Below are 24,345 nucleotides of genomic sequence, written 5' to 3'. Positions count from 1 at the left end.
AATTTCGACGCGACCGAAAGGAGAGAAAAGGAGCGATAAGCGGAGGGGCTGGATCAAAGGAGGCTCGGGGCTGGCTGGGGAAGGCCTGTGATGATGGGAAGAGCAACAGAATTTTTCACCACCGATGCCATTATTGCGTGACGCCTGGGAATTGAGTTAGTCGTGCACACCCCCGCCTCTTACTTTTCGTTGATTTTTGTTTCGACCATCGGCCTTTTCACGGTACTTTAGTTTGTTTCACGAGGGCAACGAGGGTTGTGTGAGTTTTTTTTCTAAACCTTCGATATTGTTTTTGTCGTCGAGAGATACGAAATCATCAAGAAATTGTATATTAAACATCAACATTGTGCTCAACAATCAGACCATGGTATGACGTTGGCTGTTTTCAGTTTCATCCCTCTGATGGTCAAATTTGTTATAAATAAACTACCCGCCAATCAAGTATACGGTATACGGTAATTCGTCATCTGGGGCATTTCTGTCTTTCGAGTTCCAATCATTGAAATAATATCCCGTAGGAAGATAGCACCGATGCTTTGATGGGCCATCCGGTAACGGGCAACAATGGATCCTCGTTGCTTCCAGCCCCTCGTACCCAAAAGGTATTGTTTGGTCTTTCCGATCCTCCAATTTTTAATATTCCGCGCGCATTGCCTAATGATTTCAGTTTAGAAAACAAAGGTATCGTAAAACTCGAACGGGCACTTAATCCTCTTATAAGTCAGCTAAAAACACCCTTCATTGTTCCATACGGCTGTTGGTCCGTAGAGGGCAAAAATAATCACTCGAGTGCACACGCGTGCGTTTATGCTAGCACTACGGGCCGAACAATGCATTTTTGCCGTTTATAATCCACGCGAAGAAAACCCATTTTTTCATAGTTTTCGCAACAAAAACGCAAAATGGGCCTGCTCCGTTGCAGCAGCGCACTCGCGCGCCCTTAAATCTGTTCGACAGGGCAGAAGGGAAAAAGAAAAGAGGGCGAATTTGAATGCCCGAGGTGGTGGTGGTGTACTCCCGATCTCCTTATTAACCGCAGCAGCAAGCCATCGGTAATTGCACACAAGCGGCGCGGATTACTCCGCGGTTCGATGACTGCGCCAGCCCACCCCTTGGCGAAACAACTCCCTCACGTCATCTCGTCTATAGATTAGGCAGATTAGTTTCCCCCGGCACAATTGATCCCCGAAACCCGGTGTTCTGCCTGCGTACACCTATTGCGCGTGCCACGACACGTAATTAAATCCCTCTCTCTTTTGTAACGATCAGGATGGAGCTGATAATACACTTGCCCGTGCCCGAGGCTGTTGCGGCTGGCGTGCTTGCAAGGGGCTGCCATGGTGGTGGTGGTTCTCGAAGTGACCAGTGGGTTACCGATACGTGTATATGATGAAACTCGATGATCATGCTTCGGGCGATGGGGTTTTTTTTTTTTTTTTTTTTTTTTTATATATATTTTGGACCAATTATCGAGGGAACTGATTAATTAGCCACGGGCTTTTGTTTTCGCTAATTAGGCGAGCTACACGTGAAAGGAATACACCGGCTCTGCAATTCGATACTGTACATTAAGCTGAGACAGTATTAAAAAAAAATTCCATTGTATGTGGGAGTTTCGCGATACAGGAATAAGTAGATAAACAAAAAAAAAAGAAAAGATAATCCGCATTAACGCATGGTAGTAGTGCGACATCGCGACGTTTGAAGTTTCCTAAAGAGTTAATTAAGTCGCGCGCTCGGGATTGCAGCAAGTGAGTACCACTTGGGTTTTTTTTTCAATTTGTTGAAAAAATTGGAGGCGAAATTAATAAACAAATGAGAGTAAAAAAAAAAGTGCTGCGTAATCTAGATAATTTTGGCGAAATAAAAAAACATGTTTGTAATTTTCCTTTTTCCTTCACCGAAAGACGAAACAAGCATTCGCGACACTGATTAAAAAAAGGGGTGTACACACACGAACAACCACGCAACATTTCCAGCACCTACGTCGTAACAGAGCTCAAGTATAGTATAGGTATGCGGGCTGTCGTGGCGCAAGCTTCCTCAGCAGCAATTATTTCTCTCACTCGGTGCCGCAAGAGCGAGCTAAAGTGCGTCCTCCTTGGCGCGCTCCTCGACTCCCCGAAGGAGTAAGTAATGCACACCAGAGTAAGTCAAGTAATTATCCGAGGCTCGGGCTACACGTGTGTACACCTATTACCGTACGAGCCAGATACGAGAGGAATTCCCTCACGGCAATTTACTTATTTACCAATCGGCAATTAAAACCACCGACACCTTTTTGCTCTTTTCATCCTCTGCCCCTCTCTTTTTCCCCGGTTTCTTTTGTCGCTCGGGTTTTCACCCGGGCAAGGAGGGAGGCACCACCCGTTTTGCTCGTTATTTTTGTGTTTTATCTCCACCGGAAAGATAATTAAGACGCCCAAGTTGTAAGAAACGTGTGGACCCCCCTTTTTCTCCCCCTCCCTCCACGCGATGGCGTCTCGTTTTAATTCAAATTGTCAATTGTTTCGTTCCGCCAACTCGCGAGCATTCCGAAAACAAAGTAACTTTTGCTGTACGTGTCTGCAAAATATTATACAAGTGCACGCTCCGTCAATTTCCAAACAACCTCAATGGCCCTGCCCGCCGCCGGACTACTCGTCCCCGTTCATCTCCGGCGCTAATTAATTAACACCCGTTTGGCAAACTCCCCCTCTTCTCGTAGCCTCTAATTAGTGACTCAACGCGCGCGCATGTACGTAATTAGTGTTTGCGGTGCAGGTGCATCGTCGGGGATCGATCCGCCAATCAGTTGGAAAAATATATCGGCAGTCGGTCCGATTCTCGGGACAGTGATGCAAATCACGAGATTGGAGCTCTCTCTCGTGTGGTGTATTATATGTTTTCGTAAACTCGAATCGCCGTGCGGCTCGTCCATTCAGTGGCGGCGGTCACGGATGGATGGATGGATGCCACTGCTACAGGCGTTTTCCTTTGTAAGCGCGCGCTTCGGCCTTTTTTTGCTTCTCTCCTTCGCTTTATGTTTTTTCGCGTAGTGGAGAGCTTTTCTGTTGCGGATTGGATTTCCGCGTTTGTTGCTCGGATATTATTAAATTATTCCCTTTTTTTTGGGTGCAGAGGCTTCCCGCGAGTGTCTTTTTTTTTTTTTTTTTTTTTTTCGACCAATTATTTTTCCCTCGCGGTGAGAAATATTTAATGAACTCGGGGAGAAAAAAAATCCCGTTCGCCCTGGTCCCCGGAGTTGTTGCTGCCATTGTTTCGATTAACGAGATATCCAACTTTTATCGTCAATTATTTTTCCAGAGTTTTCCATTTGAAGTCCTTTTTTCCTACAGCTACCTATTCGCTCCAAACTATTTTTTTTTTTTTTTTTTTTTTTTTTTCATCGGAAAATAAGTGCCTCGCGCCGATTAAAATCCCTGCGATTACATAGAGAAAAAGGGCAAAGGCTCTCGCGTTTTTCATCTCGTTCCAACTTGGTTTTGTCTTTTGCGCTGACTTTGCGCTTGACCCGCATCGAATAGACCCTCCCCTTTCTTTTTCCCGGATAATCGGACGAAAAATCGAAGCGAGAAAGAAAGACGATGGCGTTAGCAGCCAAGTGTGCTCGGATAATTATCATCGCTCAATTAGCGCCGTTCTCGCGAACTACGTGGCACCGTTACCCCGTATACATATACCTGTACACACAGGGTGGGCTTTTTCGTGAAAAATCAGCGATTTTCCTTAACCAGTTTGGGCGCCGAGCGAGCTTTTCCATTCCCTTTTATATGTGCACCAGTGGCGCGTTTTCGCGAGCTTTTCACGAGCGGAGGCATTGAGATAGCGCCGAGAGGAGGTAAACACTTGTGGATTTAGCTCACGTTGCGCCCACGCCCCTTTTTTTTCCTGCCACGGACAAATAATTGGTGAGTTTCGCGGGAATTTGGCAGATCGATGCGCACGAAGCAGCGGCTTCTCGGGCATACCGATGGGTGGACTTTGGAGTTTGCGAACACCAGAACTGTTTCGTTATAAATACTCGTATCATAATGTTTTTCTTTTTCCAACGTATGTAAAAATAAAAGAAATTTTAATATCAACACTACCTCGAAATCTTTACTGTTTTCTAAGTGAAGAAAAAATATACTACTCTTCTTGTTTATATTTAAATTGCCATTTAAAAAATCCTATTTAATTCAGCACATGATGTGGCCCCATAAGTACAGTTGAAAAGTAATTTTTTGATTTACTGCCAAACAGATCAATAACATATACTATTATTTCATTGTAAGATTACAATATAGTTATTTTTGTATTCATTAGACTGTTTTTTTTTTTTTTTCAGATTGTAACCCTGCGCTGATTGACAACCGACGACGGTGAGTACACAGTTATTTAACAAATTTAACATACGCGTCTAACGCGTTAGCTGAATCAGTATAAGACAGGGCAGTAGATTGGAAAAAAAGATTTTTTCTTAATCACCGATCAGCATGTCCGAGGTCATTTTTTTCATTTCAAACACCCCTTCGCGCTGTTACCACCCTGTCAATGCGTTCCCAGATAGCGCAACGTTGGCCATTCCGAGCCGATAGCGAGGCGAAATACTTTAAACTAAGCCTGAGCCATCGCTCCCCGGAGACACCTCGACGCGCGCGCGCGTTAGTTTAAAATGCCCCGAGATACCATCTCTCCCGGCATCATTATCGGCGCACTTTACGACTCGACCGCCACTCCCACAGGAAATTTAAATCCTCGACCACCCAGTGCGGACGAAGAGTGGATAGTTTTATAATGGTGCAATAAATTCTCCTTTTTTTTCCAGTTGCACAATCTCAAATATTGAGAGTTTTAAGTAACGTGGGGGCCTACATGTTTAGTGGAAGTAATCTTAAGTCAATAGATTTCTTTTTTTTTTTCCTCGAATGAAATGACTCGATAGCTATCAAACAGCTTTGAAAAAAAAGTCTCCACTCGCACGGTACCCGCGATCTACTCTGCGTAGTGTGCACCCCATTGGTACATGTAAGTATAGAAGAACCACGAGACAGAGATCAAAACGCAACAGGAGAGCAGTCGGGCAACCTTCGACTGTACATCCCCGAGAGCGCAAGAAGACCCACCCTTGCGATCCCTCTATTGTCGAGAGCCTCCTCCTCCAGGAGCGAAATCGAATTTACTCTCCGCGAAGCCCTGCGACGACACACGCGCGTAGCAGCAACTACTAGCAAAAGGCGAGAGCTGTCAAGGCGGTTGACACGCCGGTAACCTCCCTTCCCCTATACCCCGGCGCTCATGTGGGCCATTATTTAGCCATGAGGCCACGACGACCCCTGCGTGTATACGTACGAGGGCAGGGGCGCTGGTAAATATATGCGCGGCGTGTGATTGACGCCTACACGACCTTCCGCCTGCACTTCCCTTCGGGGCGTCTACTGTACGCTGAGCTAACGTGCGCGTCCTTTTATCGTATACCTTCGCGCGCACGAGGCTTCGAGAATAATAATACAACGTATAGGTATTGCGTTAAATGTCCCGATGATTGCTGGGGGGTCTCGTGTGTTTATGCGAGGGGAGGGGAGGTTTTGGTCGCAGAAATTAAACACCCGTGCTGTTAATATTATTCGTCGGTCCAAAGATCATAATAATTCATTAACACGTTGCCGAAGCAATTGATACATACATATTATACATATGCAGCGAGCAAGACGACCAAAGTCGATTGTTTCTTTTTTGCACCCTTTGTTCCTTGGATTCTGTTGTATACATGTAGATCCGCAACACTTCCAATGTATCATCGCTGCGAGAGAGCATAGATGTGCTCGTGATAGGCGTCGTCGCGATATGCGCGCGAAACGTTTTAATGGCCGTACAATACCACGGCCGGTGATATTTTTTCCCTTAAACAATGGGAAAAAATAAAAGACACGCGACTGGGGGCCGATGCGCGCTCTTCCCTTGCGAGCTGCACTCGGGAGATTGAGTGCGCCACTTTCATGGAGTGGGAGCGAGCGTGGAGTTTTTATTATTTATCACCGGGGAACTGGTGTAAGACAAAAAAAAAAAAAAAAAAAAAAAAAGACGCTACGTGTAATTAATTTGTCTCCCTCGCTCTCTTCGGCTCTCTTTGTCACCCGGTGAGTTAGAGACGATGCAGCACGAGGGTCTCTGCGAGAGTTGTGTGGCAGGGGCTGTATTTTTCCGAGGTTGGTCTCGTTTTCATTGCCGATGGTGAAATCGATGATTGTCTCGGTCTTTGATTTGTATAATTGCGGACGCGAAGTGAATTGGTTCTTGCAATCGCGAGCCGCGTGATGTCAAGCTTATGTACACCACGTGAAAAAAAAAAAAAAAAAAAAAAAAAAAAAAAAAAAAAAAAAAAACCCCACAATCGTGCTCAATCAAGTCGCAAGCTCCACTCGATGGGCACCCCAACGCAGCAGGGGGCCTAATAAGGTGTATCAAGAGTTCCGAATGAACGAGCTGCTCAAATGAAAATCTCCCCCGCCACCACCACCACCTCCCATCGCGTCAATCGACCGGTCGAAGGGCGTAAGCTCTCCAGACGAGGGCCGTGTGCTACCGAGCCTCGAAAAATTGGGGGGCGAGGCTGGAAGGGCCGTTACCTTTGTCGGGTTGTCGTAGTGACGCGGAAAGGGAAGGTGGGCGATACATGTAACGCGTGTAGGCCGATAACTCACTGCTGAGTGAATCTGCGGTCGGACTTTGCCGCGGCTGTGTGATCTTTGATAACTTTTTCCATTGCGAGTTTTTGTTTGGTTTTTCCTGCTTTGTCGGGTTTCTCGCCTTTTTCTTTCCTCACGTGAAAATGAAGCTCGCCAAAGCCATCGCGAGCACTATGTTCTCGCGACACCTGTTGAACCTTCCTTTGGGTGCAATTTATTGCCCAAAATCCAAATTCCCACGCTATAAATTTTTACCCCTCAACAAGTGTGAAAGAAAAAAATTAAATATCCATAACTAAAATCGCACCGGCTCGTAATAATCCAAAGCTCTCGTCCTCCGCAATCGCGATGACGCGTCACTCCAGCTTTGCCGTCTCAGCACGGCCTACGATATAATATACCAACGTAGGTACCCTCCGTTCTACAGTATACGGCGATCTATACCGCTGGACTTGACGCGCGCACATATATATCCCTCCTGAAGGTACACATACGCGCTGTAGTATCAGGCATCCAGAGCCAGCAGGCCTTATCTCCTTCGCAAGTATACGGTATACGTATCGAGTAAAACAAGCGCGTTAATTCGCTCGTGCGGCAGTCGTTCCCCTTTCTCTCTAATCCACCCCAGTAAAAAAGAAAAAGAGAGAAAGAGCGAGTCATCGATACGGCAAACCCGATAAAATCTCGATGTATATGTATATGTACGTATAATAAATCGGATTACGCGAACGAGCGATCCGGAGGTATATAGAGAGCATATGCCCCGTGTGTACGTGGAAGCTGCAGCAGCAGCATATTGGGAGATTACCGACACGCAGCGGACAGATAGAGAGTACGGCTACCCCTAGCCGTGGTATATATACAGCTATTGCAGCACCCTTCGGGTCGCGGTGGGATAGTTAGTCGCCCTCGGGCTCACTGTGCCTGATATATATGCTTATACACACACACACACACGCATGTATAAGTTTACAGCCTCCCACCGTGTGCACGATACATTTGCCTGGGTGTATATTTATATATATGTACGTGGAAAACGATAATAATTTAGCGCCACAAATCATGATGATACTCTTGCCTGTCTGACTAATGCTGCCTACTACTACTGCTGTGCTACTCTTCCTGTATAACTGTTCTCGATGCCATATAGTTGCATCATACGTGCGCAGTGGTGGTGTTGCACTCGTACGCGAGAGTTATAGGAGCTGGACTTCTGTGTTACAATAGGTAATATGATTGGGAGAAAGAGAGTAAACGAGGATGGGTGGGACGTTGGCATCAGACACCAGATGCAGCGCTCGTCGACGACGAACTACGGGTGGGACTTACGGGTGTACGGGCTTTGGACGGGGTGAGGGTTTTTTAATTGCTCGAGGTTGATTAATCGTTCGACGTACAACACCTTGGTAATTTAGGTATAGCGTGAGCTGCGCGAATGGTGTTGGAATTAAGGATTAACGGATATGGTGCTTCAATTGCGATTTTTACAAGAGAATAAATGACAAAGGTGAATGATATTGTTTCGGTGGGACTTGAGGTTAAGCGAAATTAAGGATATAATTAATTGGCAAACAGTAAATATCGACAAAAATTCTTACGGTCCATTAGATTTAGTCTTTAATTTTCTCATGCAATCGAATCGCACTGTGGTACATCGTACGAGTATTGATGGAAAATTAATTTTGAACGTCTCAATAAATATAAGTACAGCTCTCACGTGGGACGAACTTATCCTTGTGGACAAAAAAAATTTCAAATAGTACTTTCTTATTCATACACGATATCTTTTAACTTGACTTTTGTGTCGTGTATCCCATTTTTCTTTTATATCCCTGTACTTCAACTGACAACTCACTAATCAGCAGTACATTATTGCTTTTACTGGGAATCTATACGGTACAATTATTATCAGTGAACCCTCATCTACCCTCTGCATCACATCATCAATAATAAGAGATAAACAGCACCACGCGAAAAAAAATGTATCTAACGACCACCAAGTGACCCAAGAAAAATGCGTGTCCTACATAATGTGTGTCAGAATAGCCATATAGAGGATTTCCTCGATCTCCTCCCCACATTGGACCACCCTCTTGAGCCCCGAGTAGTCCCCAATCGGTTAGACAAATAATAATTTTCTTCGTCCCCTTCTCCCTTCCGTGCACGCAGCACGTGGGGCTAGTAATTATCTCGTACTTATCGTGAGTAAGAAAGTGAGGATGACATTTTTATCGTCCCTCGCTCTGATGCAGCTTCCCCACTCTTTTTTCTCCTGCCAGGAAAAACACATCAACAGTAGCGATGAATAAATTTCACCCACGAAAGTACCAACAAAATCAAGCCCGTATCCGAATAAAAAGTACCTCACTCCCTCCTCGAAATTGGAAATATCCAAGAGCAATTGTCTATATATTTATACCCATGTCTAGCCAACCAGTATAGAACCATAAATATTGCACGTATCGCACGAGGCCACCCTAGAATACACACTCTGTACCCACAAAACAGCGAGTACGAGCGAGAGAGAAAGGGAGCCACTGATCGCGCACCCCACTGATGATTTATAAAGCGACAAAGCAAGACAGAGAGAGAGAGGGAGAGCGTGACCCCCTGTGCGACCCCCACGGTTCTCTGCTGCTGGCTCGTAAACTATATATACACGCACACACCGTGGGACACTCGAGTTACTCTCTTCCGTGTGTATACGTATACGTGCACACACGTACGGAGCATATTTTCTACTTCCGGTGCCCGACGTGCTTCTCCATACTTTCTCCACGTAGCGCGTATACACGTGTGTGAGAAAAACCCCTCCGTGCTTGTGCTTCAGCTTGCACACCCCTTTACACGTGTGTTAGCATTTTCTTGCCACTTTCTGCGGGTCATTGGTCAAAAACAAAAGCGCGATAAGATTTTTTTTTTGGAAATTTATTTTTTAGGGAATCAATTGTGCCACCCATGCAGACAGAACAAGATCCAGCATTTTGTTTGTTTTTTACCATAATTTCGTTGTAATTTATTGTGATGTACCATAAGCGTAATAATTGAACTTTTTTTTGTTTTGAGAGCTACTTAAAGAGAAAAAAGAACGATATTGCGATTTGTAGAGTTTTGAAAGCCACAAATATCTTCCATCACAAGACAAGATCTTATTCTGTATCATCGCTAATTTAATTGAAGTTTCGCACGCTACCAAATATAATAACTAAATGACTGACTAAAATACATTTAATCAACAACTTCATTATTGGTATTAGTCAATAAACTTTCATGGAATAGTTTGGAATGCTCGTTAAATTATCATACCTATTGTTTTTACTGTTTTGACTTAATTTTGAGAGAGGTTATCCTTAGAAAAACTTAACTTTTTTTTTTAATTCGAAAATCAAGGAAAAGGGTAGTTAAGTAGAAATAAAAAGAGCGTTTTAGTGTCGATGACGGTGATTATAATACGATAAATTAATTAAAAATAATTTCGATCCATAATTAGACCACCCATTTTTAGTATATACATCAAAATCCCATTAACGCTTGAAGAGCTCAAAACACTCGTAAAAACTTATCATTGTTTATCATTTTACTTATACTTGCAGAATGATGCCCTCATGGTCTTCACAAAAATAAATAAGATATACGAGTATATATATATATATATATATATATATATATATATATATATATATATATATATATATATATATATATATATATAGGATGAACACGTTATAACCGTAAAGTCAGTTGCCGACCAGACAAAGAATAAGATTGAAGAAATTTATACAGCGACTCGAAATGGCTAGAGTCTCAAAAGTAATAATCTTGCTAGCTTTCAGTTTAATATTGAATTTGTTAATAATCGATGGTAAGTGATTTTGATGTAATGTCCAACTCCATATAACTGAAATACAAGAGTTGATTAAAAAAAAAATTGTTATTAAAACTTTTTAACATACGTAGTCGTTCCAAAAACATAATTTAATACTACAATTGTTGAGTTTATTATTTAGAATAATTTCACATAAATTGGCTTCGTTTTAAGTTTTCATAAAATACCATGATGCCTTTTGTTTTCGTAAGTGAGGGAATTAAAGTATTGTTAATTAAAATTTAGCCAAGGACGTACCTTGCAATTTACCGTAATAATATCTTAGTACACAATATAATAAATATATCTCGGAATAAGTTACTTGTATAGTTATGATTAAACTTCGCTAGAAGTTCATTTAATCATCACTAATTAGGTCCTACTTTCAGTATAATATCGAAATCTTATTCATATAATCCTAAAACTGCATGTAGACTAAATCAAAAACTATAACTTATGGTTTTTTTTGAAAATAATTTTGCATAGTACAAAACTACAGTTGTTTCGATACTTTAAATTAAAAAGTTTTTTTTGACAGGGCAGTCATCTTAACAAAAAAAATAATATATTTTATTTCGTTATTCACTGTCATATAAGTTTTTAAACTAATTCTTAATTTAATTTTGAATGATGTGATATAAAATCTTTTTAATTAAATTGCAAATAAAGTGGATTACCATATTTTTTATCATTCTCGTCTTTAATTACAGCACAAGGCGAGTGGTCGAAATGTTCAGACGAAGAGAAAACAAATTGTAATAAAAAATGTAGTAAAATAGGCATATTGAAGAGTATTTGCTACATTGACAATTTAAAAAAAAAAATGATTTTTGATCGACCCGTGACCACTGAGTGTAGCTGCGTAGTTGAATGATTTTATAAATAAAAATTGTCATTATTAGGACTAAGAAATACAAGTCGGACAACGCTCATCTCTGTTTCTTGATAAATTTAAAAAAATCATGCTTTACATATCAATTAAAAAATGATTATCGTGTTGATATTCATACAATAATTTTTTTAATGTATTTTTTTACAATAAATCAGGTGTTTGAAATTTGAGTACCCCAAATTTTAATATTCTTTCGAATAAAATTGGTTTAAAAAATGAGTTTCTTTTCACTTTATCACATATAAGGATTTTTTAAATTTATTATAATTAGTCTTATTGATGCTTTAATTAGTTTTAAAGTCTTTTGGAACTCTGTAATTTATTTAAAAGTATCTGGATTGTTTAAAAATTTTTTGTTTTAAAACATTTTTTTTTCAAGTGATTGAAATTTTTTTAAAAAGCTTTTGGAAAAATTAAAAAAGTAATTCGGTTGTTTGGGCTTAGATGACGTAGAAAATTAGTTAGCGATTAATGTTTAATACATATATTTCACTGAATTTGACTTATCAAAACTTTTTTATTGATTACTCTTATAGCATCTTTTATTTTATATATATTACAAAAATAAAACTTGCTTGTTTGTTGTTAAAGTCAAAGCTGTGCGCTGCAAATCAATTGGTTACTATCATATTAAACATAAAGCCAACGACCGCTCTGTTTTATTAACCAAGTAAGCCTATTTTTAGAATTTATCAACCTCTTGATAATTGTGATGTTCCTTAATATGTATTTAATCGCTTTTTTACGATTTTTCTTGTCACTCAGTTCATTAGTCCTAATTTTAAAAATAACCTTTGGAAATAATAATTTTCTTACTAGCAATACCTGTCACTTGAAAAAGTAAACTTGGTCGAATTATCACTTAACAGACCAGCAAACGATGTTATAAAAACAATAACAACATCAGCTTTTCGGCTCTGATTTTCTGATAATGTTAATGTACTAGAGTGCAAGCTTTTTGACCTCAATTTTTTCTACAAAAATCGTTAAATGCGTAACATAGTTGTTATGAAGTTAGCCAAATCAGTACTGAAAGTAAAGAAATATAATACATTTACTGTTGCCGATGTTTTCAAGAAAAAAAAGAAAAAAAATGTACGTCGGTGCGGTACAAGAGATTGAAGACTTCCTCCCGGCCGAATCAGGACTCCGTGAATTGCTTGTACTTCTCCCAACTTTAGATTTCTGTTTTACTCGTACAAGGTGCGCTTTTTCACTTTACCCGAAAATTTAATTCATTAACTTTCGGCGCTGCTTACGGCGTAAACTATCACATAGAATTGACCAAAGTCGTGTGCGGGAGGCCTTATATCATGTGCCACCCTCTTACAAAGTGTACCTATACAAGCGGGAAGATATATACGCGTACGTAAAAGCTCGGCAATAATTTTTACGAATGGAGCGCGTAATGCAGACATATGCCGGCAAACACTCGACGATGGTGTACATGGCGAGGGGAGGAAAGAAAATTCACCGGCTGTAACGCAGGCACGCCGGATGTCCCGACTTTAAAACAAATGTATATCGCGCGCGTAAATCCGGGTCGGGGGGGTTCCCGTGGGGGGAAAGGGAAAAATGAGAAACATCGGGACAGAGGGGTAAAGATATTTTTCGGGAGCACGGGGTAGATAAAAAAGCAGCGCAAGGAGGAGGAGGAGGTGCAGAAGGGCGCAAATCGAGGCTGCTTTGCTTTACATATTTCCTGGGCCAAAGTGCTTCTCTCTTCTGTCATCTTGCGCCAAAGAAAGGGAGGAAGGAGGTATCTGGTTTTGATGCTGGTGTTTCTTAAACTCTAGTTGTCGGGCACTTGGCCGAGATTATTCTTCTGTTTTTTTTTTTTTTTTTCTTTTGCTCTTTCGATTCCGATTGGCTCTTTGTGATGGCCATACCGGGGTGTTTTTGTTTTCTTAAATACCGATCAACCAGAAGAATCGGCGCTTTCTACATGTGTATTTTTATGAGACTGACGTACGTATACCTTGGGACAATAAGGGATAGCTCTGATTTATTCGCTATCAAGTCATTATATTTATTAGCTATTATTGTTATGAATAGTTATTAATGATAATTAATCTTATAAAATCATTAATCATGATTTATGTTATCGAATTGTACTTTTAAAATTATTTCAAAATACGTTTTTAGAAAATAAAATTTATGGTTTATTAGTTCTCTAAGCTTTCACGTACTAACACATAAATAAAGGATGCGTAAAATTAAAACACGTTAAATAATCAAGATTATTCATTAGTATAATCATAATTTGATCCACACGAAACAGATAGCACAAAAAAGTATAGAAATTAAATTTTCCATTAGTTCTTATATTTAGTTTTTGGGAGTTATGTTATTATCATGTTCTGTTACATTTACAAAATAAAAATGCTGGTTTACCCTGTGTACTTGTAAAATTGCATATTAAAAATAAAAAAAGTTATAAACCTCCTGCCAAAAGTATACGTCCCGTATACTCCATGCAATTTTACTCTTCCCCAACTCCACCCGATATCCAATCGGTATAATCGTGGAAAAAGCGAGCTCCTCCAATTTTAAAATAAGTTGAGTTTCCCTAGGAAACACAGCAATAAATCAAAGGTACAGTCAAAAGAATATGCCGAACGAAATTACGCGGTCGATGGTACAATATTTCCGAGTCAACGAGCCAAGGCATCAAGCTCGTGGCAAATTGCGTGAAAATTATTCGCCTGAAATTGACGTCTGATTGCGGAAACAGTACTCCCACCCGCGTCTCTTCGATCCTCTCGAGGTATGCATATTGTATACGTGTGAGCCAACACAGATTCACGAAATATTCCTCGATCACGTACCTTCCTTTTTTTTTCCTCTACTCACTTTGGTTGAGCGACAGAGACAAACCGAGAGCTTTTTTCCCGTGTACCGATAGCTGCTTTAATGCGCATTGTGCACTATACATACGTGAGCGCATTAATTTCACTTTCCGCGTTAACGCTCCGGCGATCCCGCGAGTGCACAAACTTTACTTACCCGACTGAGCTTTCAAAGGTCCACTAGGACACTTGAATATTAATTAGCGACAATAACCATAGAGTATATATAGGTATCATTTTCAATAGTTGAACTCTGTGTAAAATAACTTAGAAGCAAGTACACTACTCACCTCCATCATTGCGGATAAAATCTGGAAAAGAGAAAAAATATGATTTTTGAGTAACCAATCAACAAAGTAAACCACAAAAAGAAAAAGAAAAATATATCGTACGTATCGTTTATAAGCCCATTTTTCGCCATTTCCCTGCGTATACGTCACGGCGGCAGAGTACCTGTACATTTTTTTCATTTTCCCAGCCCTGAGCCCCAGCATGATATTCCCCAAGGTCTGGACTTCGACCTCGCGCGCACATAGCCTTGGGGCGCGAGGGGGAGGTACACGGGCGCGAGCTAGCCAGCCATCCGGGGCTTCATGAATACAAGAGTATTTGCCCACGCCGGCCACTGATACACACACACGCGCGTGCGCTCGCCTGCCTCTCTCTTTTTCGCCCACATACACACACACACACACAGACACCCACGACGTAAAAATATTTTCAACGCAGGTACAGGGTGTGTTGTATACCCCCCGCACCGCGCGTCAATAAACTCGAGGCTATACGTATACCTACCGTACACGGGTATACACACTGGCCGAGGTATGTAAATTTCAGGTTACCACTCGAGGAGATGGGAGTCGAGCCGCTTTCGAAAGACGACGACGATGATGATGATGGTGATGATGCAGGTGAGACGTGGCATTTGCATACGCACATATGCAACGAGCTCGCTCGGGTACACGTCACATTGTGCGCTCACGCGCGAAAAGAGTCTCTCGGATCCATAACACTATATATACATTACATGCATGTATTTTGACATTCTTGCGCGTTGGGGAGGTTGGGTTTATGGTTTCGATGATGTTTGTTTATTTCACTCCAATTCCAGAAAAATAACTTCGGGCTTTTGATTGAGGAAAGAAAAAAAAAGAAAAAAAAAGAAAAAAAAAAGTAGCTCGAGGTCGCAAGCTCGCAAAAGCTCTCAGCTGGCGGTCGAGCGGGAGAAAAAGACGAGGAGAGAGCGCGGGCCGGCGAGTGTGACTATATACTACGAAGCCTCAAGGGGGGGGCGGGTCGGGCGGTTCATAAGGTATGCACGTCTGTCGCCTCGCACCGGCTAATATTCCGCGAGTGGGCCCCGAACTACGTGTCTTGACTACCGTATACCGAGTCTTTTTTGCGAGGCTCTTGCGCGCGTGTGGACGGGTGATGTACACGTAGCCAATGCACGCGACTAGTGGGCGAGAATTTAGGTGGATATCGCGGGAATTTGTAGCCAGAGAGGGCGTGCGCGGACTGCAGCTTCGATGCAATGCACGTGGGGTGTTGTCACTACCGCTGTTATGGTATAGGGCTGATCGTTTATTTCGGGAAAAACCGATGCAGTTTCGTTACAATGGAATTTTATAGCTTTTTGTAGAAAACAAGGTATACACGCTTGCCAAATTGAGTTTAAATGTACCTATATGTTCTGGTAAGTATGTATAATATTGTGCCATGTTTTAAGTGTAACGAATACAAGCATTCATGACGATGCGTACAACATTTACGCTCAATGTCGCCAAAGGAGAAGCACCAGTTATTCGATGAAAAAAAACTCCTCTCTACGAGACACTACAGCTCACCTTGTACCGTGTAACAATGAAAATAAAAATAATTTTACCGCGCCATTCATACGGCTATCAACGCAAAGTCTCAAGAAAGGGAGGGAGAGTAGCGAACGGTAACTCAGCTCTGTTTGTACATATATACGAGAATAAGCGTTACAGTCACGCTGTATAGGCAACGAAGCGTGTCTACATGTATATGTATATATATATATACACACAATATTGGCTCCAATTTACGGTAATTGGCAACTATTCCCGGCACGCAGTGGACCCCGAGACGAAGGAGCCAGACGATAAGAGATAAGAGCTCCTGCGACTGGCTCCTCGGCTTCTTCTTGCGCGGCACGTAATAGCCGAGAGCCGCGTACGTGGCTTGAAACGAGATTGAACGTACAAAGGTATACATATATAACTATACGTATACATATATCTATCTACTCCGTACGAAAGAAAAGTATAGTATGTTTAATGTACATGTATATGTATGTGTAGCTCGAGGAGGCAGTACTGGAATAACCGAGTGTTATATTTTTAGTGCGAAATACTCGGACCTAGTATTTATGTACAACGTATATAACTATTTTTTGGTAGAAAAACGATAGCGTCCCGGCAGAAAGTCAACAACTTTAGATTCAAGTACAACCGCACGTGCGGTGTTGGTACAGTGGGAGCGTTCAAAATGGCGTCGGAAGCGAACGACCGCGAAGAGAGTATCTATATACATCGCGACGTGCGAGGTGGAAGGGTGAAAGATAAATGACGCGTCCAACGCTACCGCCGCGAAGACGCTTCTTAAGAGCCTCCATTAAACATAAGCCACTCTCGTCTAGCCCCGTGTCTCTGCTCGTCTCCGCCTCCTCCTTTGGTTTCCTCTCAACTTTCGCTGGAACGCCATCGCAGCTCATATTTTTACTATCCTATACTTTTTCAATTAAAAAAAAAACCTCAAAAATTTTGGCTCGGGTGATTTTATTGGAGCATTTTCTGATCAGAAAATAGTAACAACAATAACTCATACGTTCGAGAAGCGGACGTACTCTCTCGATCGGAAAGCTTCGCACAAGCACTTAACCGGAGTACAGCGCAGTCTCTACACTCCTCCCCCTTTTACACTAGGGGGGGGGGGGTCAGGGTGACCATGTCTCAGCTCCAACTTTGGCGACGTCCTTCCACATTCCTGTTTCTCTTTCCTATGCCCACACACATACTCGGCACAAGGGGGGAGCAAAGTTTCGTCAAAAGTTTTTTATTCTAAAAAAACCAGCCAACGCGTTCCCCTCGACTTTGGCCATTTTTTTTACACCCCCTTTCCCTCTCTGGTTACTTCTTCTTTCCTCTTCCTCGACGACTGACCGCCAACTTTTCCATACGAGTGATTACGCTCGGTTTGCCCCGAATCGGCCTTGGCTACTGCCGTACCTCCGCTGCGCGTAAGTTTAATTTCGCGAACAAGCGCCACAGAGGCTCCACGACCATCTTTTACTTTTACCCTTGTCGGCGGATGAAAAATTTTATGGGAACAAACAATATCGAGGTGGATTTTGCGAAATAACCAAGAATACATGCTGCACCTACTTCCTGCTAAACCCTTTGCCCGTTGTGCCCCACCCGCGATTTTTTCCGCCTGGTGTTCAATTAGTCTCCGTACACACTCGCTCAGAGAGAGAGAGAGAGAGCTCAATTACCCGAGCTCAAAACCGATAAATAAATAAAACCCAATCAGCCCGTATAGGTCCGCTCAATAATTTAAGACGCGATAATTGGTATTCGTTATCCAGGGAGGGTAGGGGAAGGGCGCAAACGAAATTATTAATCTATTTATATATAAACCTTGGGGTCGGCTTGGCGTACAAAATTCTAATTAACGCGGCTCCCGGCGGGCGATAACAACAATGATGTACCCGGCCACACAATACTCTCCATTCCCCTCTACCCGTGTGCGTATTGTGATGCACGTATATATAAAACGATCGGACGAAAAGGCGGTGGAGAGGCACGATTTAACGAAGGCCGATCGAAAGCTGAAAATTCGAGCCCGGCCCCGATAAAATTGCACCGTCGATCGCCGCGGTCGAGTGTAATTAAAAGGACTCTCCTGTTTGACGTGAAAAGTATGTATCATACGAGAGCACAACTATGTGTAATATACGTTACACGAGGCGAGCAATAAACCAGAGCCTAGTGTGCACGCGTGAGCCACGCGCGCCACAACCCCATATGGATACGTGCAACAAAAGTTCTTTCCCTCACATGGGCACTTATTTGCTTTGGAAAGCTTAGCACGTGGACTTGCACCCCCCCCCCCTCTCCACCCTTGGGGTGTGTATTAGTACCCATTGGCAGTTTGCGTGTGGGATAAGCGATCTCTCGTCCAAGGGAAAATTGAGCCTAACGAGCTTGTTATTAATCGACTATGAGCCGGGCAGGCGTGGGTGGGCTTCCTCCCTCTCTTGTGCGTCTCGATATATACCACAATATACGGTACTTACAAGTGCTACTTATATATTTTACCTTCCCTTTCAAAAAAAGTAATAATACATACGTGTGACGTGACATTCCAAAGTTGCGAGGTACAACAAAACGCGCACTCAAAAACCCAGTCGCAAGAGCCATAAATCCCGCGTCTCTTGTGCGTCGCGCGACTTCCAACCCTTTTCCCGAGTTCGATGGAAGAAAGAAGCTTGAGAGAAAAAAATTGTGTGTGTGGGGTGGTACTGGCGCAGCGGCCAAGTCCAGTAAATTTATCAGCGGTCATCGTTGGGCGGAAACCTCTCCGACAAATTCCATCGCCAGTGCACGGCTCCGCTGTCCTCCTTTTCCTCTTCTGCGTTATCTCTATGGCATATCACGAGTATACACACACGCGTGCCCGAACGACGTACAGAGATGGGGAAGGGCGGGAAGCAAAAAAAAAAAAAAAAAAAAAAGAAGGGAGATGGGGTGGATGCCGGTGCCACTGCAGCTCTGGGAGCGCGTGTACATAAGTCATTGCGGCTGACCGGAAGTCACGGGATCACCGGAAACCCGGGATATTTATACGATCCCACCCTGGACGCGGGCATGCACGTAGATACGCATACATACACATACGTATCTCCGGTCCGTGCTCCGTCTCTGTTTTTCCTCGAGCTCGACCCTCCAACGGTGGCTATACGACGACGCGGAGCCGACCGGGGCATTACCCGTAATAAGGAAATTGCGAATTTATTACCCCCGGACGCTGGCCGGCGTCCGATATTGTCCCGACATATATATATATATGTGTACGCGTGTACCAGTCGATCAAGGGAAAACCTATATCCCACCAGCGGATGACCAAGACACTACGAGCGTCATTTCGGCCCTTTATGGGTCTTGCTCGTCCGGCAGCTTTTTCTCTTGCTCTCCTCTCTTTATATTTATGTGTGTGTGAGGGGGTTCATACACGTGATCCAAGAAAAAACTGTAACATCGTTGGGAGACTAATACGGGAATTTGGCGAAAACGCGCAGACGTGTGTAAGTCACGCACTCTGTGTCTTTTACCCGAGGGTAATTATTGTACTGTTTTCAGGGCATCCTTGGTTTTGTTAACAAAATTTCTTTTGTTTCACAGTACCTATAGTGGCTTTGGTCATCAATAGATCACCCGCAGCGCGTTGGGTGAAATACAGATATGACTTCCATCCTCGTTTAACCAAATCATTCAAAGACTCGAAATTGCCCGGCAATTAAAAGCCAAACTAAAGCGCAAACTACTTGGGCCATCGCGCGTACCAAGCCAAAATCGAGGATATAAACACCAGCACGTATATACATACGTAATACATATAGATCACCGTGGCGCCCTCGAGTACCCGGTCCCGGGCTAAATCACGTAAATTACTCTCATTTAAGGCGCGCCATTGTTCGCCCTTCTGTATCCGGCGACGTAAGCCGAGAGCGTCGCGCTAACGCAAGACAGAGCCCATAAACAGATAAACTTCTCGCGAGGAATCGCTGCTCTGTACGATCGCGAAGATAGCTCCCTTTTTTTCCCACGGATTGGCGAAGAGGATGAAAACTCTCTGCGCCTCAATGCCGTTTCCGTGATGATTTTAACTCGCGGGATTTGGCTGGATATTATTAATATACACGGGGTTAATCGTTTCCAGCTTCACGTGCAGGAATGGCTGTGCTTGGAATTTATGGGCGTAGAGGACCTTTTTTTATGAAGCTAATAAAAATACTTGCGGAATCTGTTGTTTCGTTCAGTGAAAGGGCACGAACAATATGTTGGAATTTTCATAGGTGATACGGAGCAAAACCGTTGTATCCAAGACAACTTATATCTTACGTATGATACAAAATTGTACAGTTGAACTATCATCAGCAACACAATGTATATAGTCACGAAACTATTTTCTCCAACAAACGTGGCATCGTCTTAATTTCTTTCACTAAGAAAGACACGGATGAAAAAAAAAAAGCATCAAACATAACAACACCAGCAAAGAGCAAAAATCCTCAGCGACGGCAAAAGAAAAGAGGCGTCGTCTCGCATCCAGTCCAGCTGAAGTGCAAAGAACCAGAAATCAAGAGAGAGTGAGAGAGGGGGGGGAGATCCTGCTGAGACTATTAACACACATCATCGACAGTTGGGTGGCTGCGCGTGATGCGAGGGCATTGTGCGCGCGATCGGTATACGGCCGAGCCGCCACCACCGCACACTTTGAGCAAGAAGAAGCAAAGGGGGAAAGGTACGTATATAGGGAAAGGGGGAGGCGTGGCTGGCGCGATAATTCATTCCTGATTGCGTGTCTGATACATACGCGGGCGCAGTAATTACGAGGTCGCGAGGAGCCTTGGCATTATACGACGTACACCTTCCACGCGTGTATACACATGCATGCATGTACCATATATGTATACATCGAGAGGAAGAGCCGATTGTTGCTCTCACCCCCCCCCCCCGCATTGGGGTAAACCACATCGCATGCCGCGGGTTTCGTGAAGGATGCTGCTGTCGAGTATTGTTGCCACGGAGTGTACTGTCGGTGGTTATTGCCTCTGGTTTCCGGTCGTTGTATCGTGCTTCCCTTCGTTTTCTCGCCAAAAAACGCGCTCCCGAGCTCCGGAATCGTGCGAGCGTCGACGAAAAAATGACCCCGCCAACTCGTTATCCATCATCCGTGCGACTTGAGCTCTTCTCCTTTTTATCAATCATCCGTCCCTTGGCGCGTTCACCTCGGCGGGCAATTACGTCTCGATTAGCGAGTATACGGAGGAGGTGCTTTCAGTGCGACAAAAGCCGGTCCCCGACTGACATCTTCATACGAGCGTCTCTCTATAGCGGGCCTCGGGAGAGCGTGGGACAGGCGCGTTTGTATCCACGAGGTGCGATCCTAAGGAGCCGTAGTTTTTTTTTGTTTTTTTTTTAAGCTGATGGTACTCGTTATTTCGTAATCAGCCGTGAAGTGATGGAGATAAGAGCTGGTGATTGTTTAATAAGTTCTTCGGTGATGCTCGACGATCCAATGCCTGAAAACTGTGAGTTTATAGCCAATTTTCACTCGTATACGGACACCCTTGGCTTTCGTTGAAAATTCAGATGACGATACTTTGGTTGCGTATTTAGCGATCAGGATCAAAACGACCAAGACTCGAGTTGAGACTTTTTTTTTAAACGTACCATTTATCAAACTGGATTCCATACCGCCTTGGTGAGTGTAATACAACTTACACCGGCTCAAAGAGCGCGAGAGTCCGAGGACAGATATGCCCGGCACAATCGGCCATTACTCCGCGGTGTATACCACCAGACCGGATCTCTCTGGATTGTAATTGATGACTAAGGTGTCGCGTACCGCGTCGCGTCTTTAAAAATTAGTTTCATCCATCAAACGTAAAAAGATCCGATTTGAATGAAAAAAAAAAAAAAAAAAAAAAAAACAAAGTGTCCAAAGAAACGCCGTCGACTTTTTGATTTTACAGCGTATACCGAGTAATTTTTTAAATCAATAAAGCAAAAAAAAGTACCTCCCCTACCCTCTCATTCGTCAAAAAAATCCCCCGTGGAAGCGATGTACAAGAGCCATAAATACGCGTTGACGGCATCGGTAATCCAAACAAACTCAGCGCCACGCACGCCCCCATCCCGAGGTCTAATGGTACTTTAGCGTGCGCAAGTTGTTTCTCCCGATACACCCAAGGTCTGCCCCGAGGCTATATACGCACTTCGCCCTTCCGACGGAGGGAGAGAGCCCAAAGATTTCCGCCTTATAAACTTCGAATCCAATCTGTGCTGCTTCATCGGACCCCGCGCAAACACGAGCTTAGCAAAATATTGGCTGAACCCCACAAATTTTCGTATATCCACACACGCGTGTAACCTGTAGCCTCATTGCCGCGCGAAGCACCACGTAGTACGCTGGTGCCGTAAACAATGTACACAGTGCATATACATATATACACTACAGGCCCTTCGGGGGCCGGTCCGTACAGGGCTTGCCCATTGACTTATGAAGTGTGTGTGTGTGTGGATCGATTTTTAAAAGGACACAGGTATATGGTGTACCCTGCGGAGTCTATATACCAGCAAAAGTATCAGTTTGTGTTTCACCTTAAACATTTAATAAAATTTCTCATTACCCTTTGTGTTTTAAATCATAGTAAAATAATGTTAACCGTAGGTATAATTATATACATGTACGTAATTGCAATAATCCAACACATCCATCCCAGTGCACATCGTACCAGCAAGAGCATATGGCAAACCAGAGAGAGAGAGAGCAAAGAGCTAGAGGGGGAGAGAAGAGCCCTCGAAGCTGTTTGCCTGCAGTAGTGTACACGTACGCGTGTATCAGCGCGGCATTATGCGAGCTTGATTAGCAACTGCAAACGTTTGCTCTGCAACGAGCTCTGTGCTCTCCTACTTGTGCATATTATAACCCCCTCATGATAAGGCCGACCAGCCTTGTGTACGTTCATGCTGCATCGGAGAGGATCCTATACTGGTCAAGTTTGATTTTCAGAACCAATGGATTAGCTGATTACCGCGTCACGGATCGATAGTGTATATAAAGGGGGGTCGTGTGGTCATTTTCGTGGGAACAATGAAAAATACCCTTCCGAGCTTGCGCTCATGTCCTAGTATACAGATAACAACTCATTTTGGACGATGTTGCAATACTTTTGGTAATTGTTTGAAAAATTTAACACTCGTAGTTTTTACACGCCCGACAAATCACTCGAGCATATATAGCTCACGCGATTTTACAATCTGCGCGCAACAAACCTCCCCCTCTTTGACGGCAAACTTAATTCCGTCCTCTCGCCAGCGCTATACATAAAGCTTGCAGGTATAGGTACAGGTATATTATACAACACACGAGTTCGCAAACGCGTAGTCGTCGCGGTTAATCCCAGTTTCGCGACTAAGTTATCCAATTCGCCGAGGAGCTTGTGTGTGTATATGTATACACACACCGTCGAAAGAGGAAAAAAGAATCGCCCACCCCCGAACGTCGTTACGCGCCTCGGCTCGACCCGCCAAAAGGGGGGAAATTTAACTTTGTCGCTATCCGAAACTTCCGACTCGTTTGTTACTCGTGGCACCGCCAAGCTCTCTCTCTCTCTTTCTCTCTCTCTCCCTCTCGATTCGTTAATCAAACAACGCAAGTTCGGATATGAAAGTTCGCAAGGACGGGGAGTGCCTGCGCCGGGGCGTCGTACCGCGAAAAGTAGGTTGTACGCGGGGAAGAAAAATCAGAAAGTTACCCTAGAAGTGCCGAGAGGTTTGGGAAGTCATATATGTATAGTTTCGCAAGCTTCACTGGGAGTTTCGTCTGTTGGTAAACCATCCGCTCTGGGCCCGAAGACGGAAGCTATACCCATAAGAGAGAAGTAATAAGACCTGTACTACATGTAATTATAATATAGGTAATCGGTATGTATTATACGCGCCCAGCAAATTTCCACGCCGAGAAACCTAAAGGGCAAAAAAGTATATTTATACCGATACGCCATTGGGGTTAATATTGCAACGACAAACAAACGTATACCTGATTGCCCGCCAACCATTTGCAGCCGACTCCTCCCAAATAGGCTCCCCGTGCAGTACCGATCTCCGGAGGGCTCCCCCGTTATTTTTGTTTATCATCAGCCAGCCGCGATTATCCCTTCCCCCCTGGGTCTTGAGCCCCCCCCCCCGATTGTTCGCGCGCGCGACTCCGTGGCTGCGAAAAATAAAGACGAGCTGCTCTAATCTCATTAGGCTC

Source organism: Copidosoma floridanum, unplaced genomic scaffold (assembly GCF_036245765.1).
Source record: "Copidosoma floridanum isolate Cflo_tuat_1 unplaced genomic scaffold, Cflo_Japanese_pri ptg000032l, whole genome shotgun sequence".
Classification (NCBI taxonomy): domain Eukaryota; kingdom Metazoa; phylum Arthropoda; class Insecta; order Hymenoptera; family Encyrtidae; genus Copidosoma; species Copidosoma floridanum.
This window is presented reverse-complemented; position numbering follows the sequence as displayed.